Genomic DNA, 13,646 nt, shown 5'->3' with positions numbered 1-13,646 from the left:
GAGCTGACTTGCAGTTATACTTCATACCTGATGGGGAAGTTACTACAGTGATTGATCTTCTGGATTTTGTGCTAAGCTTTGCCCTTCTGCACACTGACCACAAGGGGTCACCCGTTCAGCACTGCCACCATTGATAGAACACCTTTTCTTTTTAGTGAATATAAGGCATGATCTGATTGGATGAGGTGGTGATTTGACCTCACTGCTCCTCCTTGCTATCTCGTCCAACCAGAAAACCCCTTGTATTTGGAGATAAAAAAAAAAAGGTCTCTCTCGTTCACAAATCCTCACATGCGCAGTGTGCTCTCCCTCATCCATTAATCTGCACCTGTGCAGTGAGCACTTCTGTGTCCATAAATCCACAAATACGCGGTGTGCTCACCCTCAGTCTCAAATCTGCGCATTGACAGGGTGCTGCTCCTAGTCTGAAAATCCACACACATGGTGCTCTCTCCCTGTCAGCAGGATTGAGCTCAGTGCTGCTGTGACAGGTTAAGGGAGAATGAGTGGTGCATTTACAGAAGCAGTGTTTGGCCTACAAATATGTAGTTTAAAAGAAAAATAAAAAAAAAATAAAAGAAAACAAATTTTCTCTCCTGGACTGCAATGCAAATTTAAAGCCAAGCTCCAGGTTTCAATGAACTTTATTTTTAACATGAACAGACTGTTCTTTTATTGAGAGAGTAAATGCGATACATTTTATGAAGTACAATATGTAAACAATTAAAGTTACATGTAGGGTATCGTAAATAGATGGAGCATCATACAATTAGACCCCTTTCACACTGGGGCAGTTTTCAGGCGCTACAGCGCTAAAAATAGCGCCTGTGTAGCGCCTGAAAAAAACGGCCCGTTTCACACTAGAGCGGTGCGCTAGCAGGATAGTGAAAAAAGTGTGTATTCACCGCTCCTACCCATTGAAATCAATGGGACAGTGCGGCTATTTCGCTGGCAAAGCGGTGCTTTTCAGGTGGTTTTAACCCTTTTTTGGCCGCTAGCGGGGGTTAAAAAGCACTCCGCTGGCGGCCGCAGACCGCTGTTAAAACGACGGTAAAGCGCCGCTAAAAATATCGGCGCTTTACCGCCGACGCCCGCACCGCCCCAGTGCAAACTTCCTGCAAGAGGGGGTGACACTGACCTGGGGGGGGGGGGGGCACAGTTAAACTCAGAGTAAACCCTCTACCAGTGTGAGTCTGTGCCCCTTATGCTGTCCAGGATTGCCAAACCCTCTTGTACTTTCCGGGGAAGTTCCTGCTTATGTATGTTAGTTTGTACATGGGAAGAGCTGAGGCAATAGCTTATTCCCAAGAACCCACGGAAAGGGGGGAGGGGATTGGGAATTCCACTTCAGTACAATTTCTCTTGTAGCGTAATACAGTAAAAAAAAAAGAGTGTTTTGGTGTATCTGGGTCTCTGATTGTCATCAGGAATGCTTAAGAGCAGCACTCCAGGTGTGACCGGCAGGGCCAGCTGCAGACGAAAGTTTGTTGAGTTCAACCACCCGCAACCAGAACTGGGCCACTTTAGGGCAACTCCAGAACATATGCATATATGTACCCTCTACTCTACCACATTTGGTACAGTTGGCAGACCTGTCTGGATATATGTTATGTAACCGTTGGGGAGTAAAGTAGACTCGGTGTAAGAACTTGACTTGAATCAGTCTGTTCCTAGATGAAATTTGTATTTGGGCACTTTCACCAAGGCAGTCGTCCCAGTCCTCCCTTTCTAAGTTTGGAATGTCGGTCTTCCTTTTTTCCCAAAGGCGTTCCATCCTAAGTGAGTAGCAGTCCAAGAGGTCAAAATACAGTGTGGAAAGGGGTTTCGCTACTTGCTCCAGAGCCAGTCTCCCCTCTATCGGGTCCATATCCAACTTCAGGATAGCAGGGAATTGGGCTCTTATGGCGTGACATAGTGGGAACTACCTAAATGTCATCCAGCCAGGTAGAATTTGGCCCTGAGTTCTGTAAATGAAAATAATCTGTCAGCCGTTAAAATGTCTCCCAGGGTCTTAATTCTGTATCTAGCCCAAATTTGAGAGTCAGGGATATTTGCGAAGATGAGGGAGATTGGGATTACCCCACAGCGGCGTGAAGGGGGACCATCTGTTGGGAGAAGCGAACCTAGTCCTTGCAGCAACTTACGCCCTGAGTGTAGTTTTAGTGGATTGGGGCAATGCAGCGTATGCTCGGGGCCCTCTATAGACCAAATTACCCAGTTCTTGGAGGGACCCTACAATCTCCACCTCCAAACAGACCGCCGCATTTGCTCGTGACTGCACAAACCACCATCTGATGGTGACTAGCATGGCCGACCAAAAATGCACTCTCATATCTGGGAGGGCCAGACCTCCACATCTTACTGTAAGGGTCAGGGTATGTTTCACTATCCTTGGAAGGGATTCTCACCATATAAAGTTACTCATGCATTTCTCCACCTCCCTAAAAAATAGTTGGGCATCCAGGTCAGATAGTGACGGAAGACCTAAAGAAACTTGGGAAGAAAGATCATCTTTAGGAGATTAATTCTTCCCATGAGATTGAGAGGTAGCGATGACCATGCTGTGTACTTCTTGAATTGGACAAGTATAGGAGAAATGTTAAGCTCAGAGTATGTGATTGGATCTCTTCCAACCCGGATGCCCAAATATTTGAACTGTTCCACCCACATCAGCTGACAGTCCGGGGCATTAGAGTGTGCTAGAGGATCAAGAGTGAAAATAACTGATTTATCCCAATTGATGCGCACTCCCGGGAAATGTCCAAATTCATTGAACAGTTCTAGAGCCGCTGCAAGAGAGCCATCTGCATCCTGTAGATAGAGCAGCGCGTCATCCACGTATAGAGAGACCTTCTCCTCCAGCGGGCCCACCCTGAGTCCTTTAACCAGGGCAGACTCCCTAATGAGTACCACTAGTGGTTCCAGGGCCAGGGTGAAGAGGGAGAGAGGGAGTGGACATCCCTGCCTTGTACCTCTCTGCAATACGAAGGATTAGGAAAGGCTATCGTTGGTACGGATTCGGGCTCTAGGGGATCTGTAGATCAATTTAAGCCAGTGAATAAAGTGAGGGCAAAACCCAAATCTATCCATCACCCCCCACAGAAATTTCCATTCAACCGAATCGAAAGCCTTCTCGGCATCAAGGGAGGCTATGACTCTGCTTCCACTGTTGGTGTGGGTGACCGAGAGGTTCAGAAAGAGGCATCAGAGGTTAATGTCTGTGCCCTTACCCGGCATGAAGCCAGTCTGGTCGACATGGATTATGTCTTCCAAAACCGTAGAAAGTCGATTTGCAAGTACCTTGGCCAAGATCTTTGCATCAATGTTAAGAAGGGATATCGGTTTGTACGAGGAACATTCCTCAGGATTCCTACCAGGCTTGGGAACCAGCACCACCGCCGCCTCAGACATGGAGTCCGGCAGTTCTCCCTGCAAGAAAAATTGTTGGAAAAGGGAGGTGAGCCTGGGAGCTAACAGGTCTAAATATTGTGTATAGAATTCTAGGTATCCCATCTACCCCAGGTGTCTTCCCCGGTTTAAGTTGGGACAAGACCTTCTGGACCTCTTCGAGGGTTATTTCCTGGTCAAGGTCTGCCGATGTCTCATTGTCAAGCTTAGGGAGGTTAATCCTATCCAGCTAAGTATGCAAGTCAGAGGTAATATAAGAAACCTTGGTGGAGTAAAGTTGTTTATAGTAGAGGAGAAAGCAGTCATTGATTTCCGAGGGTGTGCGCAGAATGGGGCCTGTCTGGTTCCTAATACCACTAATACTATTCACTGAAAATTGAGCCCTTGCCAGCCAAGCCAACATTCTGACATTTTTGTTTCAAAACGCAAAAATCCTCTGGGCTAATTGTAGGCGGGATTTGTGCGTTGCGTCTATCCTTAGCAGTGATAGTCGCTGCAGTGCAAATTGCCATGCCCCGTATGCTGTTGGGTTCGGGTTAATCACATAAGCTCTCTCTTTTTGGTCAACCTCCCTCTCAAGCTCAGTGAATGACTGTGTGGAGGTTTTACGTGCAGCAGCTATGTGGGACATGAAAGCTGACTGTTGACTGAAAAGAATGATACTAAGAGGATACCTAAACCTGCAGGCATCATCCTGGTATAACCACTCAAAGTCCAGCAACATACCAGTACATTGCTAGTCCTTGTTGGGCATATATTGTAATGTTCTTTTATTTTTTTTTTTCATGCAGCCTGTGGGCTGAACGAAAAAAGAGATTGACCGGTGGGTATGCCCACCATTAGAATACATGCAGCATTTTTTTTTTTTTAACTGGTGGTGAATTTACCCCCAACAGTGCTGGAGTCACAGATTTTTGTCTTGAGGGCAAATGCTGTTGCTGTCAAGATAAATAAATTGGTGCTGCAGCTGAATGGTGTACCTGAAAAGCAAATAATGGTAACGATAAAACATTAACCCAATAAAACAACTTGATTTTTTTTTATTTATTTTTTTTAGCACAGTCTGTGCCTAAAAAATATATATGCTGAAGCATGGGGGCAACCCCCCCCCTGATAGGAGCAAATCACTCCTCCACCCCGCCCTAATTTTATTCTCTAGAGTGTTAGAAAAAAAAAAGTATAATGTTTGGGGGTTTTAAGTAATTTTCTAGCAAAAGGTAGTTTTTAACTTGTAAACAACACATCCAAAAAAAGAGGCCCGGTCCTTAAAGTGGTGTTGCCACCAAAAAATAATTATTATTTTTTTACTCACCTCTAAATGCCTGTTGCTAGGGGGTCCCTCGTAGTCTGCCTCCTTCATTGCCTGGGCTGGTGACATCACATCCCAGATGACCATGCGGCATATGAAGGCGCGCGCCACCGCTCGCGCATGCACTGTGGGTGCCCGGCTGTGAAGCCACAGCCGGGTGCTCACAGTAAGAATGCCGACACCGCGAGCAGAGCGCGGAACGAGGGGGGGGGCTTCGTTCCCCTGCATTGCTGGACCCTGGGACAGCTGCTGACTTTAACATTTTTTTTTTTTAGGGGGCACCCCGCTTTAAGTGGTTAAAAAGGCACCTAAAGCCATGTAATGCACACGTGTTTAGATGCGTTTAGACATGTCAAGTATTTGAGCATTAATGCTTTCACTTGGCCAGAGTATTACATTTATTCAGGCCATTGGAATGAATTAATGCTCAAACGCTTTCAGAGTTTTTTCAGCTCTTCGACTCCTCTCCTAAACGTGTGTGTGTGTGTTTGTTTTTTTTTTTGTTTTTTATTCTATTTTATTTTTTCCACTCCTTTTTAAGCTTTTAACTCTCCTATGGACACATAGCCTAACATAGAGCTGTGTTTTTATTGGCTGAAAAAAACTAACAGCAGTGTTTTTTAACCACTTCCCGACCAGCGCACGACGATGTACATCGACAGAATGGCACGGGCAGGCATATTGGCGTACAGGTACGTCCAATATTCAATGCCGCCCTGCCATCGGGAGCGTGCTGCCGGCGGCGCGCTCCCGCGCTGGTCGGGACCCCCATGAGTCCGGTTGCGGGACCCGCGATCCTCTCACGGAGCGGCCGAATGGAGGAAATGCCGCGTAAACAGCATTTCTCCATTCTGCCTAGCAACTAGTGACGCTGATCTCTGCTCCATGTGATTGGAGCAGAGATCAGTGTTCACTAAATGAAAGCCCAACCCCGCCACAGTTAGTAACACACCCCTAGGAACACTTAACCCCTACACTGCCACCCACTGGTTAACCCCTTCACTGCCAGTGTCATTTACACAGGAATCACTGCATTTATATAGCAGTGATTACTGTATAAATGACAATGGTCCCAAAAATGTGTCAAAATGTCTGATGGGTCCCCCACAATGTCGCAGTCACAATAAAAATCGCTGATCGCTGCCATTACTAGTAAAAAAAAATAATAAAAAATTATTAATAAAAATGCTATAAAACAATCCCTATTTTGTAAACGCTATAACTTTCGCGCAAACCAATCAATAATCGCTTATTGCGATTTTTTTTTTTTTTTTTTTTTTTTTTTTACCAAAAATATGTAGAAGAATACGTATCGGCCTAAACTGAGGGAAAAAAATGTTTTTTTATATATTTTTGGGGGATATTTATTATAACAAAAAGTAAAAAATAATGCGTTTTTTTTCAAAATTGTCGCTCTATTTTTGTTTATAGCGCAAAAAATAAAAACCGCAGGGGTGATCAAATGCCACCAAAAGAAAGCTCTATTTGTGGGAAAAAAAGGACGTCAATTTTGTTTGGGAGCCACGTCGCACGACTGCGCAATTGTCAGTTAAAGCGACGCAGTGCCAAATCGCAAAAAGTGGTCTGGTCTTTGACCAGCAAAATGGTCCGGTCTGCAAGTGGTTAAACTCGATGTGCATGAAGCATACAGGTGTAAATTAAGACAAAAATATATTGAAATGAGAAAAAAATAAAAAAAAATGAATACACCGTTGAACCAAAAGAATTTGTCTTTTGGTTAAATAGCATTTCTTTGCTGAATAATAGAGCTGCACTGCCAAGGGTAAAAGGCTTTGTGTAGATGAAGATTAAGTTAGGACCTGTATTGTGTCGTGATGAACGACTAGGTAGAAGCAGCAGGTTACTTTGTTTAGTGTTATGTTGGAACTTCTGGGTTAAGGAGTGCGGCTAAAGCCCTGTTGGTTTCCTGTTGCATGTTCAGATATACAGTTTACAGTGGCAGACATGTCATCTGACTGTTTCTAAACATAGAAAACCCACCCAGCACTACAGAGTGTATTGTGCACGTTCATACTACGTCTATTGTGCAGTTTGTGTACAGTTTTTGTGTACTTTCTAAATTATATTCTGTAAGTGGTAAACTCTCATTTTAAAAATTCCCCCATTCTAACAGCTATGCTGAATAACCTGTGTGAGAAAAATGTACAGTATATAGAGTACTTCCCTATTTTCCGATCTCTGTCGCCTGGTCATATGGTCACACCCCCTCCCCCCGTATCTGCCAGGGAAGGGAAGAGAGCTAGTAAAGCCTGAAGTGGTCATGTCGCCCATGGCCCATCCGTTGTGGGTGCTCCCTTCTCCTCTCCCCTGCAGCCGCTGCTGATAGACACAGGGGAGCCGGCTCAGAGCGGTCTGAAAATAGGTAAGTGTATGCAACTTTCTTACACAGGTTAGTCAGTATAGGTATTAGGTTTATCCTGGAATTCTACTCTAACGCATCTTAAAAATGCACCCTCCTAAGTCGCCCTATGATTATGCATTGTTGTCCCAGGAAAATATTCACAGCATGAACAAATTTACATATTAAATATAGCATGTTTTATGGTGGTGTTCCTACACTTGCATGTTGTATTTTTGCTTTAATTTGCATAATTGCTCTGTTGGGTGTCAGGATGCTCTTAAACGCTACCAGGTTGCGAGAAGAACTTGTGACTGAAGAGCATAATATAGAGTGGCAAGAAAAAGTATGTGAATCCCTTGGCATTAACTAGGTATCTGCAATAATTTGCCATAATGTTTTTCAGATCCTCATCTAAGTCACAATAATGAAACGCAATGTGCTTAAGTCGATAGCACACAAACAATATTTATCGAACACACCCATTAAACATTCAAAGTACTGGAGAAAAAGTAAGTGAACCATTGGAGTTAAAAGCTGATCAAACCTCTTTTGGCAGCAATGACTTCAAGCAAGTGCTTTTGGTAGACCTGCACAGGAGGAATTTTGACTATTCCTCTTTCCATAGTTGCTTCAGACATTTTGTAAGATTTGTGGATAGCTCTCTCTTGAGGTCATTACACAGCATCTCTATGGAGTTAAGGTCTGGGTTGTGACTGGGTCACTCCAAAATGTGTATTTTCTTTTTCTGAAGTCAGTCTGTGTTGGATTTACTTTGATGCTTAAGATCATTGTCCTGCTGCATCACCCAACTTGTACTAAGCTTCAGCTGGCAGACTGCCACTCGGACATTATCGTGTAGGATATTTTGCTAAATTGAGGAATATTTTTTTCCCTTGATGGCAAGTAATTCACACCCTGAGAGTCCATTCACACAGGGGCAACACGACTCTGACCTTGACTTTGCGAGGCGACCTAAGTGCACACCACAGCGTTACCTGGGGTGACTTAGTCGCCTCCAGGACAGGCTACTTTCCAGTGGCCAATCAAACACCAATCGGCTCTGTGGGAGGGATGGGTTTGCCTGAGAAAACAATTTTCTCTTCCTGTAAAGTTGCCTCGCTATGAACGGTGATCTGACTTGGAGGCGACTTCCATTGAAATCAATGGGTACAAGTCGCCTAGAAGTCGGATTGAAGTAGTACAGGAACCTTTTCTGAAGTCCGCGTGACTTCAGTAGTGTGCATTAAAGTGGAAGTAAACCCACTTTTTTAACTTTTACCTACAGGAAAGCCTATAATAAGGCTTACCTGTAGGTAAAAAAAATATCTCCTAAACCTGTACGGTTTAGGAGATATTCCCCTCGGTATGCGCCGCTGACTGCAGCGGCGCATGCGCACAAGGGGGTTCTCTCCGCGAAAATCCGGCAGCGCTCGTCCGGCCGGATTTAAATCTCCCGCGCGCATGCGCGGGAGTGACGATATCGCGGCTCCGGCCACTCACAGCGCCGGAGCCGCGATACCCGGAAGAGACGCCGAGGGAGCATGTCGGCTTCCTCGGCGTGGATCGGGCGAGATGTCGGGGCCTCGTTCTAAGGTAAGTATTTCATAATGAGCTAGTATGCGGTGCATACTAGCTCATTATGCCTTTTGCTTTGCAGGTTTAAAAAAAAAAAAAAAAAAAAATGCGGGTTTACTACCGCTTTAAGACTGCTCCCATTCCCTTACATTGATTTTAGCATGTTGTGCCACTTGAGGCGACTAAGGGCGTTTTCAAGTCGGATCCAAAGTTGTCTGTGTGAATGGACTCTAAGGCAGCAAAGAAAGCACAAATCCTGATGTTCCCCCACAATACTTCACCAATTTTGGTTTGTTTTAATGTTGTAAGCTGTGCACACCATACATAGCTCAGAGTATTCTTTCTGAACAATTCCACTTTTGTTTTATCAGTCCACAAAATATTTTCCCAGTAGCATTGTGGTCTGTCAAGGTGATCTTTAGCAAACTTCAGGCTGTGTGTGTGTGTGTGTGTGTGTGTGTGTGTGTGTGTGTATATATATATATATATATATATATATATATATATATATATATATATATATATATATATATATATATATATATATATATATATATATATATATATATATAAAAAATATTGATTGTCTTCAGCAAGTGAAATGCATGCTCAAGCGGATTCAGGTCAGGTGATTGGCTTGGCCATTGCATAACATTCCACTTCTTTCCCTTAAAGCGGAGGTCCACCCTAAAATGGACCTCCGCTCATCGGAATCCCCCCCCCCTCCGGCGCCACAATCGGCACCTTTCAGGGGGGAGGGGGGTGCAGTTACCTGGATAATCCAGGTAACTGCACCCACTTCCGGGCTAGCTCTCTGCGGAAAGGGGCGTACGTTACGCCCCTTTCCACAAGCGCCCGCCCCCTTCAGCAAGTGCCCCGCTGCCTGCTGGGAAACACACAGCTCCCAGAGGCAGCGGGGACCGTCCGGATTGCGCCGCGCGGCTCGCGCATGCGCAGTAGGGAACCGGGAAATGAACCCGAAAGGCTCCATTTCCTGATTCCCATACCCAAGATGGCGGCGGCAGGACCCGATAGACGAGCGAGCGATCGGCTTCGGGTGCCGACATCGCGGGCGCGCTGGACAGGTAAGTGTCACTATTTAAAAGTCAGCAGCTGCAGTATTTGTAGCTGCTGGCTTTTAAAAAAAAAAAAAAAACGCGGAGTCCCGGTGGACTCCCGCTTTAAACTCTTTGGTTGCTTTTGCAGTATGCTTCGGGTCATTGTCCATCTGCACTTTGAAGTGCCGTCCAATGAGTTCTGAAGCATTTTGCTGAATATGAGCAGATAATATTGCCCAGAAAACTTCAGAATTCATCCTGCTGCTTTTGTCAGCAGTCGCATCATCAATAAATACAAGAGAACCAGTTCCATTGGCAGCCATACATGCCCACGCCATGACACTACCACCACCAGGCTTCACTGTTGAGGTGGTATGCTTTGGATCATGAACAGTTCCTTTCCTTCTGCATACCCTTCTCTTCCCATCACTCTGGTACAAGTTGATCTTGGTCTCATCTGTCCATAAGATGTTGTTCCAGAACTGTGAAGGCTTTTTTAGATGTTATTTGGCAAACTCTAATCTGGCCTTCCTGATTTTGAGGCTCACCAATGGTTTACATCTTGTGGTGAAGTCTTCTCTTGATTGTTGACTTTGACACACATACACCTACCTCCTGAAGAGTGTTCTTAATCTGGCCAACTGTTGTGAAGGAAGTTTTCTTCACTAGGGAAATAATTCTTCGGTCATCCACCACAGTTTTTTCTCCGTGGTCTTCCGGGTCTTTTGGTGTTGAGCTCATCGGTGCGTTTTTCATTTTAAGGATGTTCCAAACAGTTGATTTGGCCACACCTAATGTTTTTTCTATCTCTCTGATGGTTTTGTTTTTTGTTTTTTCAGCCTAATGATGGCTTGCTTCACTGATAGTGACAGCTTTTTGGATCTCCTGTTGAGAGTTGATGGCAACAGATTCCAAATGCAAATAGCACACTTGAAATGAACTGTGGACCTTTTTATCTGCCAAAAAAATTAGACTTGTGTCAATGTCCCAATATTTTTGGACGTGTGTGTGTGTGTGTGTGTGTGTGTATGTGTGTGTGTGTGTATATATATATATATATATATATATATCTCTATCTCTCTCTCTCTCTATCTATCTATCTATCTATCTATCTATCTATCTCTCAGAGACCCTATGGACTAAAATGGCAATTGTTGCAATATTTTATGTCGCACAGTATTTGCGTAGCGGTCTTTCAAACGCAATTTTTTGGGAAAAAAATCATTTGAATTAATAAAAACCAAAAAAAAAAATAGAAAGGGTAAAGTTAGCCGAATTTTTTTGTATAATGTGAAAGATGATGTTGCGCAGAGAATCGTGAGAATTGTCATCTTTATTCTGAGGAAAATAATTGTGATTCTCATTTTAGCCAGAATTGTGTAGCTCTAACAGGAACCATGTGCTTTGGAATTACCGGCTTATTGTCGCCTTTTGTAGAAATAATTTGCTTTGGGCAATATTTAATTTTGCTGTTCCACCCAACATCAAGCCCCATATTCATGGTTTTGATGGCACAGTCCCCATTCACACTGGCACACTCCTGTGTTTAACTTTTCTAAGTGCAGGAGAAATAATCTAGCAAGCATAAATAACTTTTATGTTACCCAGATCACTTTTTACTGCATTTAGATCCTGCTTTAACCACTTTAACTACTCTTACCATCCCCCTAGATCAGTGGGCTCCAAACTGCAGCCTGGGGGCTGAATGTAGCCCTCTGCATATCATTACCAAGCCCTTGACTATTCTTCCCACTGATACGAGGCGCTGTGGCTCCAACGATGGGGGCGCTGTTCCTCCCACTGGCTCCAACGATGGGGGCGCTATTCCTCCCACTGGCCACAGTCTGACCCCTAAAGTCTGTGAAGCGCAGTAATCTGTCCCTTTTTTTGTTTAGAATTTTTGGAGACCTGTGCCCTAGACTAAATGAGTAGTTAAAGTGGGAGTCCGCCGGGACTCCGCGTTTTTTTTTTTTTTTTTTTTAAGTCAGCAGCTACAAATACTGCAGCTGCTGACTTTTAAAATAATGCCACTTACCTGTCCAGCGCGCCCGCGATGTCGGCACCCGAAGCCGATCTCTAGATCGACACTCGAGTGCTGCCGCCGCCATCTTGGGTATGGGAATCAGGAAATGGAGCCTTTCTGCTTCATTTCCTGGTTCCCTACTGCGCATGCGCGAGCCGCGCTGCGCAATGAGGACGGTCCCCGCTGCCTCTGGGATCTGTGTGTTTCCCAGCAGGCAGCGGGGCACTTGCGGAAGGGGGCGGGCACTTGCGGAAAGGGGCGTAATGTACGCCCCTTTCCGCAGAGAGCTAGCCCGGAAGTGGGTGCAGTTACCTGGATTATCCAGGTAACTGCACCCCCCTCCCCCCTGAAAGGTGCCAATTGTGGCGCCGGAGGGGGGGAGGAATCCGATGAGCGGAAGGTCCATTTTAGGGTGGACCTCCGCTTTAACGCTTGCATTTCGTGTATAGTGCAATCGTTCACCAAAAAATAAACTCCTGGTAAAATGCTAAATATAGTTTGAAATACATTTACTCTTACTATTTTATCAAAGTTTATATTCTTAGCCGGCCAATCTTGTGATGCACGCACATACACCTGCTAGTCAGGCCGATCATGTGCATACTTGCTTATGAATGATCAGTGTTTTCTTGCTTATTTAGCTGCGCCTACATTACCTGTTTCTTTAGCTTGAGAAATTCGGGTCATCTGAGGTATCGCAATTTTCTATCCTGTCAATTGCGTTCTCACATGCTGTCTCTTAGCTTCTGAGTATACAGTATATAATCACATCACGTAGAGCTACACTCACCAGCTGCATAATTGGGTCCAGCCCAGTACTAGCAAGGTGTACCTCGTTTGCCTTCCTCAGAGATTTTGGTCCATATTGACATGATGGCATCACACAGTTGCTGCAGATTTGTTGGCTGCACATTCATGATGCGAATCTCCTGTTCCACCACATCCCAAAGGTGCTCTATTGGATTAAGATCTGTGACTGTGGAGGCCATTTGAGTACAATGAACTCCTTGTCATGTTCAAGAAACCAATGGTGAGAAGATTTTAGCTTTGTGGCATCATCCTGCTGGAAGTAGCCATCAGAAGATGGGTGCATGGTAGTCGTAAAGGGATGGACATGGTCAGTAACAATACTCAGGTGGGCCGTGGCATTTAAACAATGCTGTATTGGTGCTAAGGGGCCCAAAGTGTGCCAAGAAAATATCCGCCACACTTTTACTCCATCACCACCAGCCTGAAGTGTTGATACAAGGCAGTATGTATCCATGCTTTCAGGTTTACACCAAATTCTGACCCTAACATCTGAATGTCGCAACTGAGATCGAGACCAGACTACATTTTTCCAATCTTCTATTGTCCAATTTGGGTGAGCCTGTGCGACCTGTACCCTCAGTTTCCTGTTCTTGGCTAATAGCAGTGGCACCCAGTGTGATCTGCTGCTGCTGTCGCCCATCTGCTTCAAGGTTCAATGTGTTGTGTGTTCAGAGATGGTATTCTGCATACCTTGTTTGTAGAAGTGGTTATTTGAGTTACTTTTGCCATCTGTCATCGCAAACCCGCCTGTCTGCCCATTCTACTCTAACCTCTGACATCTACAAGGCACTTTCCTCCACACAACTCCCGCTCAGGTGGATATTTTTTTTTTGTTTGTTTTTTTTTTTTAGACCATTCTCTGTAAACCCTATGGCTGTGCGTGAAAATCCCAGTAGATCAGCATTTTTTTTTTTTTTTTTTATACACTCAGACCAGCCATCTGGCACCAACAACCATGCCATGTTCAGAGTCTCTTAAATCCCCATTCTGATGCTCGGTTTGAACTTCAGCAAGTCCTCTTCGCCATGCCTAGCTGCCTAAATACATGGAGCTGCTGCCATATGATTTGGCTGATTAGCAATTTTTGTTACCAAGCAATTG

The 13,646-nt window shown here is 44.7% G+C and overlaps 1 protein-coding gene across 3 annotated transcripts in view; it reads left to right on the top strand.

The window, feature by feature from the left end:
- The window catches only part of PHTF2 (putative homeodomain transcription factor 2), a 196,327-nt gene that overhangs the window by 4,745 nt on the left and 177,936 nt on the right, over window positions 1-13,646 (top strand). Inside the window, exon 2 of one of the 3 annotated variants that reach the window (XM_077472015.1) lies at window positions 7,483-7,588. The exons of the other annotated variants lie outside the window; for them this stretch is intronic. The gene's annotated coding sequence lies outside the window, so the exon portion shown is untranslated. The remainder of the gene's footprint in view (window positions 1-7,482; window positions 7,589-13,646) is intronic. 3 annotated transcript variants of the gene reach the window in all.

Source organism: Lithobates pipiens, unplaced genomic scaffold, assembly GCF_037356315.1.
Source record: "Lithobates pipiens isolate NorthernLeopardFrog02 unplaced genomic scaffold, aLitPip1_a1.2 Scaffold_8, whole genome shotgun sequence".
Taxonomy (NCBI): Eukaryota; Metazoa; Chordata; class Amphibia; order Anura; family Ranidae; genus Lithobates; species Lithobates pipiens.
Note: the sequence above shows the minus strand (reverse complement) of the source record. Positions and strands in the feature narration are given on the sequence as shown.